This window comes from Marmota monax, unplaced genomic scaffold (assembly GCF_021218885.2).
Source record: "Marmota monax isolate L192 unplaced genomic scaffold, Marmota_monax_Labrador192_F-V1.1 WCK01_AAM20220418_F8-fsc00054, whole genome shotgun sequence".
NCBI lineage: Eukaryota > Metazoa > Chordata > Mammalia > Rodentia > Sciuridae > Marmota > Marmota monax.
In genome coordinates this window covers 3,197,883-3,214,281 of record NW_026692145.1, presented here as the reverse complement: position 1 = coordinate 3,214,281, position 16,399 = coordinate 3,197,883, and the positions used below count along the sequence as shown (strand labels likewise).

Below are 16,399 nucleotides of genomic sequence, written 5' to 3'. Positions count from 1 at the left end.
CTTGTGGAGGGCCACGCAGGACCAAAGCACAAAGGTATAGTCTTGTAGGAAGTGATCCGTGAGGGACACTAGGATTGATTACACAGGTGCCACCTGAGCTGGCCTATCGGGCTTTTCTCACTGAGCTGAGAGGACAGTGACATCACAAACGGGCATTGTGTGTCTTGCTCCAAGGTGAGGGACAAGAGGCTAGTGCCCCCAGAAACCTGCAGTAGCCTGTGAGAGGGTTTGTCTGTTCCAGTCCACACAGCTTCCTACCAAGGCCCTGCCTTGTGACTTCCTATGACACCATCTCCTGGCTGCTGCTGCTTCCCTGGGGGCCCCTGGTCCTGTGGGTTCTTTGGGAAGAGACAGCCATTGATCAGGTTTCTCTTAGGGCCCTGGGAGAATGTTTGGAAATCCAGATTGCACCCAAGCCTCTTGTAACTCCCTACACAATTCAGTTTCTCCGAGCTAACACCAAGAGCAGATAAATAATAATGTCAATTGTTTTTGACTCTATTTCTAACATATGTGCTAACTTTGAAAAAACACATCAGTATGTATGTGTCTTACAAAGTTGATAGGCATATCTGTCATGCATCTTAGGCATATGTGTATGTATGTAAATATATATATATATATATATATTTTTTTTTTTTTCTTTTTTCGATAAGACTATTGGGTGGTGACTGTTTTAAAAAGAATCAAATTTCACTAAGTGCCCTGGCACTTTCCTGTGTTCCTGACAGCCTGGGTGGCTGAGGCAGGATTGGCGAACTTGTTACAACTTAGCAATACCCTTAGATAACTTAGAGAGATCCTGTACCGAAATAAAAAATAATAATCATTTTAAGAAAAGGATTAGACGTTTCTCTCCATGGTTAAGCACCCCTGTGATCAATGCCCGATACCAAAGCCAAAAAAAAAAAAAAAAAAAAAAAAAAGAAAAGAAAAGAAAAAGTTTATTTGGCTCAAGTTTCTGAAGACAGGAGTGTCCACGAACATGGTCTGGGGATCTCCTTGACCATTGGTGAGGGTCTTTGGGCTAAATCCTAACATAGAAGAGGCCATCATGAGGCCAGACAGAGCTGTCCCGCTGGAGAGAATTGACTTTGGTAGCAAAGTCACTCTCCTAAGGAAACTTATGAATCCTTGAATGGACTGATCTGTGTATGAAGGGTGAGTCCGGTAGAGCCAGTCACCTCCCAAAGTGCCTCCAAATATGATCAACCTGTAATTCAGGGATTCAAGTTTCAACACAGGAATTCCAGGGGACACACACCGCACTATTAGAGATAGGTCATGCTGTCATTTCAGTGTTTGTTCGATGCTGTGATTTCCATCAAAACCACTAAGACGCCGGGTGTGGTGGTCCTCTCCTGTAATTCCAGCAGCTATGGATTTCACTTTTCTTCTTTAGGCTTCAAAGGTGGTAAAAAGGGTGTAGTACAGATAACAGTAATGAGAGTTTATGCGCACCAACTCCTTAAAGCTGTGGTAAACAGCCACCAGCTCCAAACAATAATATAAGCATTAATTCAATTTTATTGCAGATTTTTCTTTCGAGTGAGACTAATTCTACACAAATGTAAGTGTAGATCGATCATCAGGCATAGAAAGAATCCAAAAAAGTACTGGGTCCCCTGGAAGATTGCCTGAAGGTGCTTTTCTTTCTCTTGGCACATGCTTATGTTTTGACTCCTTGTCAAATATCATTCTTTTTTTAAATTTTAATTTTTTTAGTTGTTGATAGAACTTTATTTGTATTTATGTATAAGTGGTACAGAGAGTCTAAACGAGTGCCTCACATGTGCTAGACAAGCGCTTTACCGCGGAGCCACCACCCGGGTCCCCTCAAATATCATTCTTCAGTTCACTAAAGAGAAGGGCTTTGTGGCCCACACTTATACTCCCAGCAACATGAGAGGCTAAGACAGGAGTATGGCAAGCTAGAGGCCAGAGTGAGGCCCTAAGCAAGATAGCAAGTCCCTGTGTAAGAATAAAAAGTAATCTTTGAGGTGGAGCAGTGGTACTGGGTATGTTGCTTAGTGGTTCAGCATCCCTGTGTTCAATCATCCCTAAAAAAAATAAATAAATAAAAACCAAGAAATATAAAGAACCGAGGGTAAATTACTGTTGAAGGGGGAAAAAAAAAAAAAAACAGCAAATGATGATTCTGTAAGCCAGTTGATAAATTATTTATGGCCAAAAAATATACATAAAATGCACAGATACAACACCATAGAGTCACTGTAAATGGTAGAAGTGTATTTCATGCCATGGGAAAATGTTATGTTTTATGGGAAGAAAATGATGGAAATGGATGCAAAAGTCTAAGTATCACACCATCCTCGGATTGCTCATGAGAAGTTATTGCCACCAATCTAGTTCACAAGACACCAAACCAAAGGAATGCTGGAGTCCCCGCTGGCCTTGGAGCATGGCCAGGTCACTGACCACCTGGGTTGGTGACTGGTTGGCCACAGAAGATCTCCTCTAGCTTCAGCAGCTTCCTCAGTTGTCTGCTTTCATCCCAGGGATTTTTCCTCTGATGGCTGTTTGCTGTTTGTGATCTGCAGAGTCGGTAACACTGAGCTGCACTCCAATGGGCCAGATCCTGTGGAAATGAAGTTCCACCCGCACAGGTGTCCTCAGGAAGGAGGAGTAGATTCAGGCTTCTGATGAAACCTGAAAGCAGTCCTGTGCTGGAGACCAAGGTAGGAAGGCCTCAAGTTGGAGGCCAGTCTGGCCAACATGGAAACTCCGGTCTCAAAATTAAGAAATGAAAAAGTTTTTGAAGATCCTAATCCAAATCCCCAAATAAAAAGGCAACTTGGAATCCTAGCGGTGGCTCCACAGGTTGATTCGGGAGGATTTCCAGTTGAAAGCCAGCCTCAGCAAGGGCAAGTTGAGGGACTAAGCAAATCAGTGAGAGCCTGTCTCTAAATAAATTACAAAATAGGGATGCGGATGTTGCTCAGTGCTTAAATGCCCCTGAATTCAATGCCTGGTACCAAAAAAAAAAAAAAAAAAAAAAAAAAACAGACTGGACAGCTTGTTCCTTCTCTGAGGGCAAAAGACAAGGGAGCCAGGTTTCCTTAGCCTTTTTCTCTGGGCAGCGTTTTTTCAGACAGGAAGGGCGGGAGAAGGGCTCCCAGGATGAGTCCTGGTAGCCATGTCTGCAGCTCTACTGCCATCGTGCGGAAACAGTTTCAAGAAGACACCCAGCGCCATTCATGCCTCCTTCCCAGGAGGCCTTGCTGTTGGGCAGATCGGACAGGCAGGGAGTTGGAAGATCCTTGGGCTGCCATCTGGGCCTCCTTGCCTTCTCCTAGGGCCCTGAGGGAGACCTGGGCAGTGGCGCTCCCTCACCATAGAACCTGCAGAGCAGGGGGCCCAGAGCTGACTAGCAGCAGCCAGGAATTGCTCTCACAGGAAGTCGTGGGGCGGGGCCTCGTTGCTCAACTGTGTGGACTTCACCTGAGGGACACTGTGCAAAGGGTAATGCAGGCCCTTGTGGATACTGTTTCCTTGTTCAGGTCCCTTGGAGCAAGATATAGCAGTCCCTTATGTGAAGTCACCATGCTGTTGTGCTCGGATCCCTTAGCCCCCAGGTGGAGCCCAAAGGACATGTCAGTTTTGGGTGGCATAGGGCAGCATCAGAAGTGTGTCCAGTTGTTTGCAGGCAGGCCTAATTGTCTGGAGGCTAGGGTGGTCTGAAGAGAAGGGCAGAGAAGAATTGGAAGAACTTGCAGTGCAGCCGATCTGCTAAAGACAAGCACCAAGAACGCTTATGTTTGCAAAGCTGTTATTTGGTGGAGCCTATGCAAAAATTCACTTAAAATGCATCAAGGATCTCCTCATGAAAACCACACGGACAGCATTTGAAAGACAAATGTAGGCCTACATGTTGCTGTCCATGGATGTGGCAATGTTGTCTTGAAAACACTGCTGAAAGCAGAAATGAGAGAAGAATGACTGGATGGTCAGGAAGTCATCTCCTTTTGCTTCCAAGGGAGTGACCAACAATAGGAAGAGGCAGCTCACAGAATAAGAGAAAAAAGTTGCAATTACCTGGGAACATTCTCACACTCAGAATTTTTGAGGAAACTGGGCTTCGCAACCTCTTTGTATCGCCAGGCTGAGACAAAGCAGAAATGCAGAGTCTGGGTGCAGAACCTGGATAATGATGGACACCAGGAATGTGCACACAGGTACCACCAGAACAGACCTGACCTTGATGTTCTCAACACTGTGAGGAGGGATCCCCGTGCCATTGCACAGTGACATCAAGAAAGTGCATGTTCCTTCTTGTTCCAAGGGGAACAACACAAGGCTGGTACCCTCAAGAGACTGCATTAGCCTTTTTCCCGGTTTTTTTTTTTTTTTCTTTCTTTCTTTTCTTTTTTTTGACAGAGTATAGAGGTGGTTTATTTTACTGAGTTGGAAAGTTTTCGTGTTTATTAATCCGAATGTTATAATGAATGACCCCTTCCCAGATAATTAACACTTTGCATTTTAAACGTTTATTTCTGTAGGACATCTTCTATCATTGGAAGCAGAAGGCACGAGGGAAAAGATAGTCGTCCACCTCCCCTTGAGGGCTCACATCCAGCAGTCGATGGGGCGCCCCAGGATCCACAAGCAGCTTATAGTAGGTGACAGAAACCTGTTCTTCTGGGCTCAGTAATTGCAAGGAAGGGCACTTCTCAGTAGCTGGTGAGTCACAGAAAGCCTCACAGCCCTGCAGGTGAGTAACAGAGGGCGCTCCCAGGTCAGCTGCTCAGTGGGGCCTGGGCCCCCATAGCTGAATACACTGGAAATGCCCTATTATGGGGTTCGGAGAGCAACAGGCTGCCCTTCTAAGAGGGACTTTGGCCCGCAGGGACCTTAGGACCTTCCAGTGCCCGCAGGTAGCCCAGTACACCTGTCCAAGGGCTGTGGCCTGTCCTGCCAGTGCCTAGCCATTGGGCACTGTGTGGGGGGTGGGGGGGGCGCGGGGGTTAGGGGTGTAGGTTGCTCATCTCTTGCAGGAAGATGCTGCTGCCTGGTATTGCAGCAGTCAATGGGCTGCCTAGTCAACCTCAGCCCCTGATGAGTGCAGACCCAGTAGCCAGGCACAACTGTCATTGCATGACCAGCTCTCCTGGAGCTAGCTGCTGCCTGCACACAAAATTTCCTCTTCCCAGCAGGTGGCGGCAGCAACAACACAGGAAACAGACGCCCTGGCTCAGGTTCCTGTTCTCCCAAAAGAGCTGCCCCTGGCCATGGCTTCTGGGAATTCAGCGCCTCCTCGCGCTGGGCACCTAGGCCCAGGGAGACCTCCCTGGATTGCCCCTTAGTGGGTCCCTCCGCTCCAGTCCAAGCAGCTCCTATGGAGGCCCCGCCCCACGACTTCCTCTGACACCAGCTCCTGCCCACTGCTAGTCCCCTCAGGTCCCTGGCTCTCCGGGTTCTTTGCTGAGAGCGCGCCAGAGCCCAGGTCTCCCTCAGGACCCTGGGAGAAGGCCAGGAGGCCCAGAGGGCAGCCCAAGCCGCTTGGAACTCGCTCCTTGAAACACAGATCCTCCCCCACAGCGAGGCCTCCTGGGAAGGAGGCTTGAGTGGCGCAGGGCGTCTTGAAACTGGTTCCGCACGGTGGCGGTAGAGCTCCAGCTATGGCCAGCAGCCCTGGGCCTGAGCGCGCCTCTCCCGCCCTGGCTGTCTGAAAAAACGCCACCCAGACAAAGGCACCAGGCAACATGGCCGCCCTGTCCTTTGCCCAGTTCTGAGGAAGCAGCTCCCGATGCTGCTTTTGCTTTTTCAGTATTTGTGGCGTTTGGTTCACGATGTTTGCCTCTGTCGTGATTCTGCCCGAGACAGGCTTTGCCGTGTTGCCCAGGACCAGCTGGAAATCGTGGTGCCAGTGCAGCAGCTTCCAGCTCCTCTCTCCTGTTGTTTTCCATCTGAACTCTGACCAAGGCCTGAGTGCCATCCTCCCCTGGGCCTCCCCTCTCTCTGGTGGAACGTTCAGGGAGGCCCTGCTCATTCAGTCTGTTCTGAGTTGAACTGCACCCAGTCTTCCTCCCTCTGTAGTTTGTGAGTGCTCAGACCAGGTGAGAGAAATGACACGGTTCGGTTTGTTTTTTACTCTTTTTAGGACACAAGAAGTTGGGAATCCAACGTGTCAATATGTATGTCTTCCAGAGAGCCAATGTGCACATGGTGATGTGTCTTAGTCTAGGTTCTGTTGCCATAACAAAAATACCTGAAGCTGAGTATTTTGTAAGAAATGGACATTTCCTGTCCTCATGGTTGTGGAGATGGGAAATCTAAGAATAGGACCTCAGTGTCTGCTGAGCCGTTGGTGGGGGTCTTCTTGCTTAATCATAATGTGGAAGAGGCCAGCACAGAGAGACAGAGGAAGCTTCTTGGAGACACCTGGCTTTTATAGCAGAGTCACTCCCCACAAAACCTATGAATCCATGAGTGGACTGATCAGTGCCTGTGCATGAGGGCAGAGTTCTCATGAGCCAGTGACCTCCCAGAAATACTTCAGTTCCCGTTCACACATAATTTTGGGATTAACTTTCCGACAATGGGTTTCCAGGGCACAACCATTGAAACCATACTATGAAGTGACTTTTAAAGTTGAATGAAAATCGCTAGCATCATCTACTTTTCTAAAGTGGCCTTAAAAAACGAGTCTGTCACAAGGAGAGAGAGAGGAAGCTTCTTCGAGACACCTGACTGGTGTCCTCCAGCCTGGATGTTGGTTTATTTTCAAGTTTCCCCTTTAGATTTCAGGCAGAGAATGTTGAGGTAGGGGACTTGGTGTTGTGGTATTCATGTATTTTATGTCCTCTAGGCTGTGGTGAATGCAGACATGGGAAGAAGTGGTCACGTGGAAAGTGAGTTCAAAAAGAGAGAGAGAACATGAAAATGGGGTGAGTTGGTTTTTTTTTTTTTTAATGTGGTCCTTGGATATAACCCAGGACTCTGTTCATTAGATCTCACGTTGATATGCAATGGAACCCAAAAGAAATTTTTTACCAGGGGAGCAAGTTTTCTGAGATTGAGCAAAATGCAAGGCAGCCGTAGTTTCTGGAGTGTTTCTCCTCTGGCCATTTTATTTATTTATTTCTTCCAATTGGAGGGGCACAAGTGGAGCACCTAGAGGGAAGTCTGGTTAGGGAAACATTTTCATTGGGTCCCATCCCATGTGCATTTAATGCATGACAGCCCTAGCAGTAAGGCAGGGAGGGCCAGTACCAGGTCCGATGGTCCAAGATACAAGCTGGGCTTAGCAACCTCCTTGTGGAGGGCCACGCAGGACCAAAGCACAAAGGTATAGTCTTGTAGGAAGTGATCCGTGAGGGACACTAGGATTGATTACACAGGTGCCACCTGAGCTGGCCTATCGGGCTTTTCTCACTGAGCTGAGAGGACAGTGACATCACAAACGGGCATTGTGTGTCTTGCTCCAAGGTGAGGGACAAGAGGCTAGTGCCCCCAGAAACCTGCAGTAGCCTGTGAGAGGGTTTGTCTGTTCCAGTCCACACAGCTTCCTACCAAGGCCCTGCCTTGTGACTTCCTATGACACCATCTCCTGGCTGCTGCTGCTTCCCTGGGGGCCCCTGGTCCTGTGGGTTCTTTGGGAAGAGACAGCCATTGATCAGGTTTCTCTTAGGGCCCTGGGAGAATGTTTGGAAATCCAGATTGCACCCAAGCCTCTTGTAACTCCCTACACAATTCAGTTTCTCCGAGCTAACACCAAGAGCAGATAAATAATAATGTCAATTGTTTTTGACTCTATTTCTAACATATGTGCTAACTTTGAAAAAACACATCAGTATGTATGTGTCTTACAAAGTTGATAGGCATATCTGTCATGCATCTTAGGCATATGTGTATGTATGTAAATATATATATATATATATATATATTTTTTTTTTTTTTTTTTTTTGTTAAGACTATTGGGTGGTGACTGTTTTAAAAAGAATCAAATTTCACTAAGTGCCCTGGCACTTTCCTGTGTTCCTGACAGCCTGGGTGGCTGAGGCAGGATTGGCGAACTTGTTACAACTTAGCAATACCCTTAGATAACTTAGAGAGATCCTGTACCGAAATAAAAAATAATAATCATTTTAAGAAAAGGATTAGACGTTTCTCTCCATGGTTAAGCACCCCTGTGATCAATGCCCGATACCAAAGCCAAAAAAAAAAAAAAAAAAAAAAAAAAGAAAAGAAAAGAAAAAGTTTATTTGGCTCAAGTTTCTGAAGACAGGAGTGTCCACGAACATGGTCTGGGGATCTCCTTGACCATTGGTGAGGGTCTTTGGGCTAAATCCTAACATAGAAGAGGCCATCATGAGGCCAGACAGAGCTGTCCCGCTGGAGAGAATTGACTTTGGTAGCAAAGTCACTCTCCTAAGGAAACTTATGAATCCTTGAATGGACTGATCTGTGTATGAAGGGTGAGTCCGGTAGAGCCAGTCACCTCCCAAAGTGCCTCCAAATATGATCAACCTGTAATTCAGGGATTCAAGTTTCAACACAGGAATTCCAGGGGACACACACCGCACTATTAGAGATAGGTCATGCTGTCATTTCAGTGTTTGTTCGATGCTGTGATTTCCATCAAAACCACTAAGACGCCGGGTGTGGTGGTCCTCTCCTGTAATTCCAGCAGCTATGGATTTCACTTTTCTTCTTTAGGCTTCAAAGGTGGTAAAAAGGGTGTAGTACAGATAACAGTAATGAGAGTTTATGCGCACCAACTCCTTAAAGCTGTGGTAAACAGCCACCAGCTCCAAACAATAATATAAGCATTAATTCAATTTTATTGCAGATTTTTCTTTCGAGTGAGACTAATTCTACACAAATGTAAGTGTAGATCGATCATCAGGCATAGAAAGAATCCAAAAAAGTACTGGGTCCCCTGGAAGATTGCCTGAAGGTGCTTTTCTTTCTCTTGGCACATGCTTATGTTTTGACTCCTTGTCAAATATCATTCTTTTTTTAAATTTTAATTTTTTTAGTTGTTGATAGAACTTTATTTGTATTTATGTATAAGTGGTACAGAGAGTCTAAACGAGTGCCTCACATGTGCTAGACAAGCGCTTTACCGCGGAGCCACCACCCGGGTCCCCTCAAATATCATTCTTCAGTTCACTAAAGAGAAGGGCTTTGTGGCCCACACTTATACTCCCAGCAACATGAGAGGCTAAGACAGGAGTATGGCAAGCTAGAGGCCAGAGTGAGGCCCTAAGCAAGATAGCAAGTCCCTGTGTAAGAATAAAAAGTAATCTTTGAGGTGGAGCAGTGGTACTGGGTATGTTGCTTAGTGGTTCAGCATCCCTGTGTTCAATCATCCCTAAAAAAAATAAATAAATAAAAACCAAGAAATATAAAGAACCGAGGGTAAATTACTGTTGAAGGGGGAAAAAAAAAAAAAAACAGCAAATGATGATTCTGTAAGCCAGTTGATAAATTATTTATGGCCAAAAAATATACATAAAATGCACAGATACAACACCATAGAGTCACTGTAAATGGTAGAAGTGTATTTCATGCCATGGGAAAATGTTATGTTTTATGGGAAGAAAATGATGGAAATGGATGCAAAAGTCTAAGTATCACACCATCCTCGGATTGCTCATGAGAAGTTATTGCCACCAATCTAGTTCACAAGACACCAAACCAAAGGAATGCTGGAGTCCCCGCTGGCCTTGGAGCATGGCCAGGTCACTGACCACCTGGGTTGGTGACTGGTTGGCCACAGAAGATCTCCTCTAGCTTCAGCAGCTTCCTCAGTTGTCTGCTTTCATCCCAGGGATTTTTCCTCTGATGGCTGTTTGCTGTTTGTGATCTGCAGAGTCGGTAACACTGAGCTGCACTCCAATGGGCCAGATCCTGTGGAAATGAAGTTCCACCCGCACAGGTGTCCTCAGGAAGGAGGAGTAGATTCAGGCTTCTGATGAAACCTGAAAGCAGTCCTGTGCTGGAGACCAAGGTAGGAAGGCCTCAAGTTGGAGGCCAGTCTGGCCAACATGGAAACTCCGGTCTCAAAATTAAGAAATGAAAAAGTTTTTGAAGATCCTAATCCAAATCCCCAAATAAAAAGGCAACTTGGAATCCTAGCGGTGGCTCCACAGGTTGATTCGGGAGGATTTCCAGTTGAAAGCCAGCCTCAGCAAGGGCAAGTTGAGGGACTAAGCAAATCAGTGAGAGCCTGTCTCTAAATAAATTACAAAATAGGGATGCGGATGTTGCTCAGTGCTTAAATGCCCCTGAATTCAATGCCTGGTACCAAAAAAAAAAAAAAAAAAAAAAAAAAAACAGACTGGACAGCTTGTTCCTTCTCTGAGGGCAAAAGACAAGGGAGCCAGGTTTCCTTAGCCTTTTTCTCTGGGCAGCGTTTTTTCAGACAGGAAGGGCGGGAGAAGGGCTCCCAGGATGAGTCCTGGTAGCCATGTCTGCAGCTCTACTGCCATCGTGCGGAAACAGTTTCAAGAAGACACCCAGCGCCATTCATGCCTCCTTCCCAGGAGGCCTTGCTGTTGGGCAGATCGGACAGGCAGGGAGTTGGAAGATCCTTGGGCTGCCATCTGGGCCTCCTTGCCTTCTCCTAGGGCCCTGAGGGAGACCTGGGCAGTGGCGCTCCCTCACCATAGAACCTGCAGAGCAGGGGGCCCAGAGCTGACTAGCAGCAGCCAGGAATTGCTCTCACAGGAAGTCGTGGGGCGGGGCCTCGTTGCTCAACTGTGTGGACTTCACCTGAGGGACACTGTGCAAAGGGTAATGCAGGCCCTTGTGGATACTGTTTCCTTGTTCAGGTCCCTTGGAGCAAGATATAGCAGTCCCTTATGTGAAGTCACCATGCTGTTGTGCTCGGATCCCTTAGCCCCCAGGTGGAGCCCAAAGGACATGTCAGTTTTGGGTGGCATAGGGCAGCATCAGAAGTGTGTCCAGTTGTTTGCAGGCAGGCCTAATTGTCTGGAGGCTAGGGTGGTCTGAAGAGAAGGGCAGAGAAGAATTGGAAGAACTTGCAGTGCAGCCGATCTGCTAAAGACAAGCACCAAGAACGCTTATGTTTGCAAAGCTGTTATTTGGTGGAGCCTATGCAAAAATTCACTTAAAATGCATCAAGGATCTCCTCATGAAAACCACACGGACAGCATTTGAAAGACAAATGTAGGCCTACATGTTGCTGTCCATGGATGTGGCAATGTTGTCTTGAAAACACTGCTGAAAGCAGAAATGAGAGAAGAATGACTGGATGGTCAGGAAGTCATCTCCTTTTGCTTCCAAGGGAGTGACCAACAATAGGAAGAGGCAGCTCACAGAATAAGAGAAAAAAGTTGCAATTACCTGGGAACATTCTCACACTCAGAATTTTTGAGGAAACTGGGCTTCGCAACCTCTTTGTATCGCCAGGCTGAGACAAAGCAGAAATGCAGAGTCTGGGTGCAGAACCTGGATAATGATGGACACCAGGAATGTGCACACAGGTACCACCAGAACAGACCTGACCTTGATGTTCTCAACACTGTGAGGAGGGATCCCCGTGCCATTGCACAGTGACATCAAGAAAGTGCATGTTCCTTCTTGTTCCAAGGGGAACAACACAAGGCTGGTACCCTCAAGAGACTGCATTAGCCTTTTTCCCGGTTTTTTTTTTTTTTTCTTTCTTTCTTTTCTTTTTTTTGACAGAGTATAGAGGTGGTTTATTTTACTGAGTTGGAAAGTTTTCGTGTTTATTAATCCGAATGTTATAATGAATGACCCCTTCCCAGATAATTAACACTTTGCATTTTAAACGTTTATTTCTGTAGGACATCTTCTATCATTGGAAGCAGAAGGCACGAGGGAAAAGATAGTCGTCCACCTCCCCTTGAGGGCTCACATCCAGCAGTCGATGGGGCGCCCCAGGATCCACAAGCAGCTTATAGTAGGTGACAGAAACCTGTTCTTCTGGGCTCAGTAATTGCAAGGAAGGGCACTTCTCAGTAGCTGGTGAGTCACAGAAAGCCTCACAGCCCTGCAGGTGAGTAACAGAGGGCGCTCCCAGGTCAGCTGCTCAGTGGGGCCTGGGCCCCCATAGCTGAATACACTGGAAATGCCCTATTATGGGGTTCGGAGAGCAACAGGCTGCCCTTCTAAGAGGGACTTTGGCCCGCAGGGACCTTAGGACCTTCCAGTGCCCGCAGGTAGCCCAGTACACCTGTCCAAGGGCTGTGGCCTGTCCTGCCAGTGCCTAGCCATTGGGCACTGTGTGGGGGGTGGGGGGGGCGCGGGGGTTAGGGGTGTAGGTTGCTCATCTCTTGCAGGAAGATGCTGCTGCCTGGTATTGCAGCAGTCAATGGGCTGCCTAGTCAACCTCAGCCCCTGATGAGTGCAGACCCAGTAGCCAGGCACAACTGTCATTGCATGACCAGCTCTCCTGGAGCTAGCTGCTGCCTGCACACAAAATTTCCTCTTCCCAGCAGGTGGCGGCAGCAACAACACAGGAAACAGACGCCCTGGCTCAGGTTCCTGTTCTCCCAAAAGAGCTGCCCCTGGCCATGGCTTCTGGGAATTCAGCGCCTCCTCGCGCTGGGCACCTAGGCCCAGGGAGACCTCCCTGGATTGCCCCTTAGTGGGTCCCTCCGCTCCAGTCCAAGCAGCTCCTATGGAGGCCCCGCCCCACGACTTCCTCTGACACCAGCTCCTGCCCACTGCTAGTCCCCTCAGGTCCCTGGCTCTCCGGGTTCTTTGCAGGGGACTAGCAGTGGGCAGGAGCTGGTGTCAGAGGAAGTCGTGGGGCGGGGCCTCCATAGGAGCTGCTTGGACTGGAGCGGAGGGACCCACTAAGGGGCAATCCAGGGAGGTCTCCCTGGGCCTAGGTGCCCAGCGCGAGGAGGCGCTGAATTCCCAGAAGCCATGGCCAGGGGCAGCTCTTTTGGGAGAACAGGAACCTGAGCCAGGGCGTCTGTTTCCTGTGTTGTTGCTGCCGCCACCTGCTGGGAAGAGGAAATTTTGTGTGCAGGCAGCAGCTAGCTCCAGGAGAGCTGGTCATGCAATGACAGTTGTGCCTGGCTACTGGGTCTGCACTCATCAGGGGCTGAGGTTGACTAGGCAGCCCATTGACTGCTGCAATACCAGGCAGCAGCATCTTCCTGCAAGAGATGAGCAACCTACACCCCTAACCCCCGCGCCCCCCCCACCCCCCACACAGTGCCCAATGGCTAGGCACTGGCAGGACAGGCCACAGCCCTTGGACAGGTGTACTGGGCTACCTGCGGGCACTGGAAGGTCCTAAGGTCCCTGCGGGCCAAAGTCCCTCTTAGAAGGGCAGCCTGTTGCTCTCCGAACCCCATAATAGGGCATTTCCAGTGTATTCAGCTATGGGGGCCCAGGCCCCACTGAGCAGCTGACCTGGGAGCGCCCTCTGTTACTCACCTGCAGGGCTGTGAGGCTTTCTGTGACTCACCAGCTACTGAGAAGTGCCCTTCCTTGCAATTACTGAGCCCAGAAGAACAGGTTTCTGTCACCTACTATAAGCTGCTTGTGGATCCTGGGGCGCCCCATCGACTGCTGGATGTGAGCCCTCAAGGGGAGGTGGACGACTATCTTTTCCCTCGTGCCTTCTGCTTCCAATGATAGAAGATGTCCTACAGAAATAAACGTTTAAAATGCAAAGTGTTAATTATCTGGGAAGGGGTCATTCATTATAACATTCGGATTAATAAACACGAAAACTTTCCAACTCAGTAAAATAAACCACCTCTATACTCTGTCAAAAAAAAGAAAAGAAAGAAAGAAAAAAAAAAAAAAACCGGGAAAAAGGCTAATGCAGTCTCTTGAGGGTACCAGCCTTGTGTTGTTCCCCTTGGAACAAGAAGGAACATGCACTTTCTTGATGTCACTGTGCAATGGCACGGGGATCCCTCCTCACAGTGTTGAGAACATCAAGGTCAGGTCTGTTCTGGTGGTACCTGTGTGCACATTCCTGGTGTCCATCATTATCCAGGTTCTGCACCCAGACTCTGCATTTCTGCTTTGTCTCAGCCTGGCGATACAAAGAGGTTGCGAAGCCCAGTTTCCTCAAAAATTCTGAGTGTGAGAATGTTCCCAGGTAATTGCAACTTTTTTCTCTTATTCTGTGAGCTGCCTCTTCCTATTGTTGGTCACTCCCTTGGAAGCAAAAGGAGATGACTTCCTGACCATCCAGTCATTCTTCTCTCATTTCTGCTTTCAGCAGTGTTTTCAAGACAACATTGCCACATCCATGGACAGCAACATGTAGGCCTACATTTGTCTTTCAAATGCTGTCCGTGTGGTTTTCATGAGGAGATCCTTGATGCATTTTAAGTGAATTTTTGCATAGGCTCCACCAAATAACAGCTTTGCAAACATAAGCGTTCTTGGTGCTTGTCTTTAGCAGATCGGCTGCACTGCAAGTTCTTCCAATTCTTCTCTGCCCTTCTCTTCAGACCACCCTAGCCTCCAGACAATTAGGCCTGCCTGCAAACAACTGGACACACTTCTGATGCTGCCCTATGCCACCCAAAACTGACATGTCCTTTGGGCTCCACCTGGGGGCTAAGGGATCCGAGCACAACAGCATGGTGACTTCACATAAGGGACTGCTATATCTTGCTCCAAGGGACCTGAACAAGGAAACAGTATCCACAAGGGCCTGCATTACCCTTTGCACAGTGTCCCTCAGGTGAAGTCCACACAGTTGAGCAACGAGGCCCCGCCCCACGACTTCCTGTGAGAGCAATTCCTGGCTGCTGCTAGTCAGCTCTGGGCCCCCTGCTCTGCAGGTTCTATGGTGAGGGAGCGCCACTGCCCAGGTCTCCCTCAGGGCCCTAGGAGAAGGCAAGGAGGCCCAGATGGCAGCCCAAGGATCTTCCAACTCCCTGCCTGTCCGATCTGCCCAACAGCAAGGCCTCCTGGGAAGGAGGCATGAATGGCGCTGGGTGTCTTCTTGAAACTGTTTCCGCACGATGGCAGTAGAGCTGCAGACATGGCTACCAGGACTCATCCTGGGAGCCCTTCTCCCGCCCTTCCTGTCTGAAAAAACGCTGCCCAGAGAAAAAGGCTAAGGAAACCTGGCTCCCTTGTCTTTTGCCCTCAGAGAAGGAACAAGCTGTCCAGTCTGTTTTTTTTTTTTTTTTTTTTTTTTTTTTGGTACCAGGCATTGAATTCAGGGGCATTTAAGCACTGAGCAACATCCGCATCCCTATTTTGTAATTTATTTAGAGACAGGCTCTCACTGATTTGCTTAGTCCCTCAACTTGCCCTTGCTGAGGCTGGCTTTCAACTGGAAATCCTCCCGAATCAACCTGTGGAGCCACCGCTAGGATTCCAAGTTGCCTTTTTATTTGGGGATTTGGATTAGGATCTTCAAAAACTTTTTCATTTCTTAATTTTGAGACCGGAGTTTCCATGTTGGCCAGACTGGCCTCCAACTTGAGGCCTTCCTACCTTGGTCTCCAGCACAGGACTGCTTTCAGGTTTCATCAGAAGCCTGAATCTACTCCTCCTTCCTGAGGACACCTGTGCGGGTGGAACTTCATTTCCACAGGATCTGGCCCATTGGAGTGCAGCTCAGTGTTACCGACTCTGCAGATCACAAACAGCAAACAGCCATCAGAGGAAAAATCCCTGGGATGAAAGCAGACAACTGAGGAAGCTGCTGAAGCTAGAGGAGATCTTCTGTGGCCAACCAGTCACCAACCCAGGTGGTCAGTGACCTGGCCATGCTCCAAGGCCAGCGGGGACTCCAGCATTCCTTTGGTTTGGTGTCTTGTGAACTAGATTGGTGGCAATAACTTCTCATGAGCAATCCGAGGATGGTGTGATACTTAGACTTTTGCATCCATTTCCATCATTTTCTTCCCATAAAACATAACATTTTCCCATGGCATGAAATACACTTCTACCATTTACAGTGACTCTATGGTGTTGTATCTGTGCATTTTATGTATATTTTTTGGCCATAAATAATTTATCAACTGGCTTACAGAATCATCATTTGCTGTTTTTTTTTTTTTTTCCCCCTTCAACAGTAATTTACCCTCGGTTCTTTATATTTCTTGGTTTTTATTTATTTATTTTTTTTAGGGATGATTGAACACAGGGATGCTGAACCACTAAGCAACATACCCAGTACCACTGCTCCACCTCAAAGATTACTTTTTATTCTTACACAGGGACTTGCTATCTTGCTTAGGGCCTCACTCTGGCCTCTAGCTTGCCATACTCCTGTCTTAGCCTCTCATGTTGCTGGGAGTATAAGTGTGGGCCACAAAGCCCTTCTCTTTAGTGAACTGAAGAATGATATTTGAGGGGACCCGGGTGGTGGCTCCGCGGTAAAGCGCTTGTCTAGCACATGTGAGGCACTCGTTTAGACTCTCTGTACCACTTATACATAAATACAAATAAA

General features: G+C 47.9%; 2 long non-coding RNA genes across 76 annotated transcripts in view; one reads left to right on the top strand and one right to left on the bottom strand.

Moving 5' to 3' along the window:
- The window catches only part of LOC124109403 (uncharacterized), a 61,175-nt gene extending 48,469 nt beyond the window's left edge, over positions 1-12,706 (top strand). For 25 of the 40 annotated variants that reach the window (XR_009224467.1, XR_009224499.1, XR_009224484.1 and 22 more), the window contains 3 exons: positions 4,521-4,640; positions 5,175-6,908; positions 11,799-12,236. This is a non-coding gene — a long non-coding RNA (uncharacterized LOC124109403). Of the gene's footprint in view, positions 1-2,561; positions 2,700-4,520; positions 4,733-5,171; positions 6,909-9,838; positions 9,977-11,798; positions 12,237-12,449 lie in introns of those variants that run through there. The other 15 variants (XR_009224517.1, XR_009224507.1, XR_009224513.1 and 12 more) reach the window with 14 other exon arrangements.
- A 22-nt stretch (positions 12,707-12,728) lies between these two features.
- LOC124109479 (uncharacterized) overlaps positions 12,729-16,399 on the bottom strand; it is a 61,141-nt gene continuing 57,470 nt past the window's right edge. For 31 of the 36 annotated variants that reach the window (XR_009224452.1, XR_009224424.1, XR_009224419.1 and 28 more), the window contains one exon: positions 13,179-13,616. This is a non-coding gene — a long non-coding RNA (uncharacterized LOC124109479). Of the gene's footprint in view, positions 12,966-13,178; positions 13,617-15,438; positions 15,577-16,399 lie in introns of those variants that run through there. The other 5 variants (XR_009224457.1, XR_009224461.1, XR_009224423.1 and 2 more) reach the window with 4 other exon arrangements.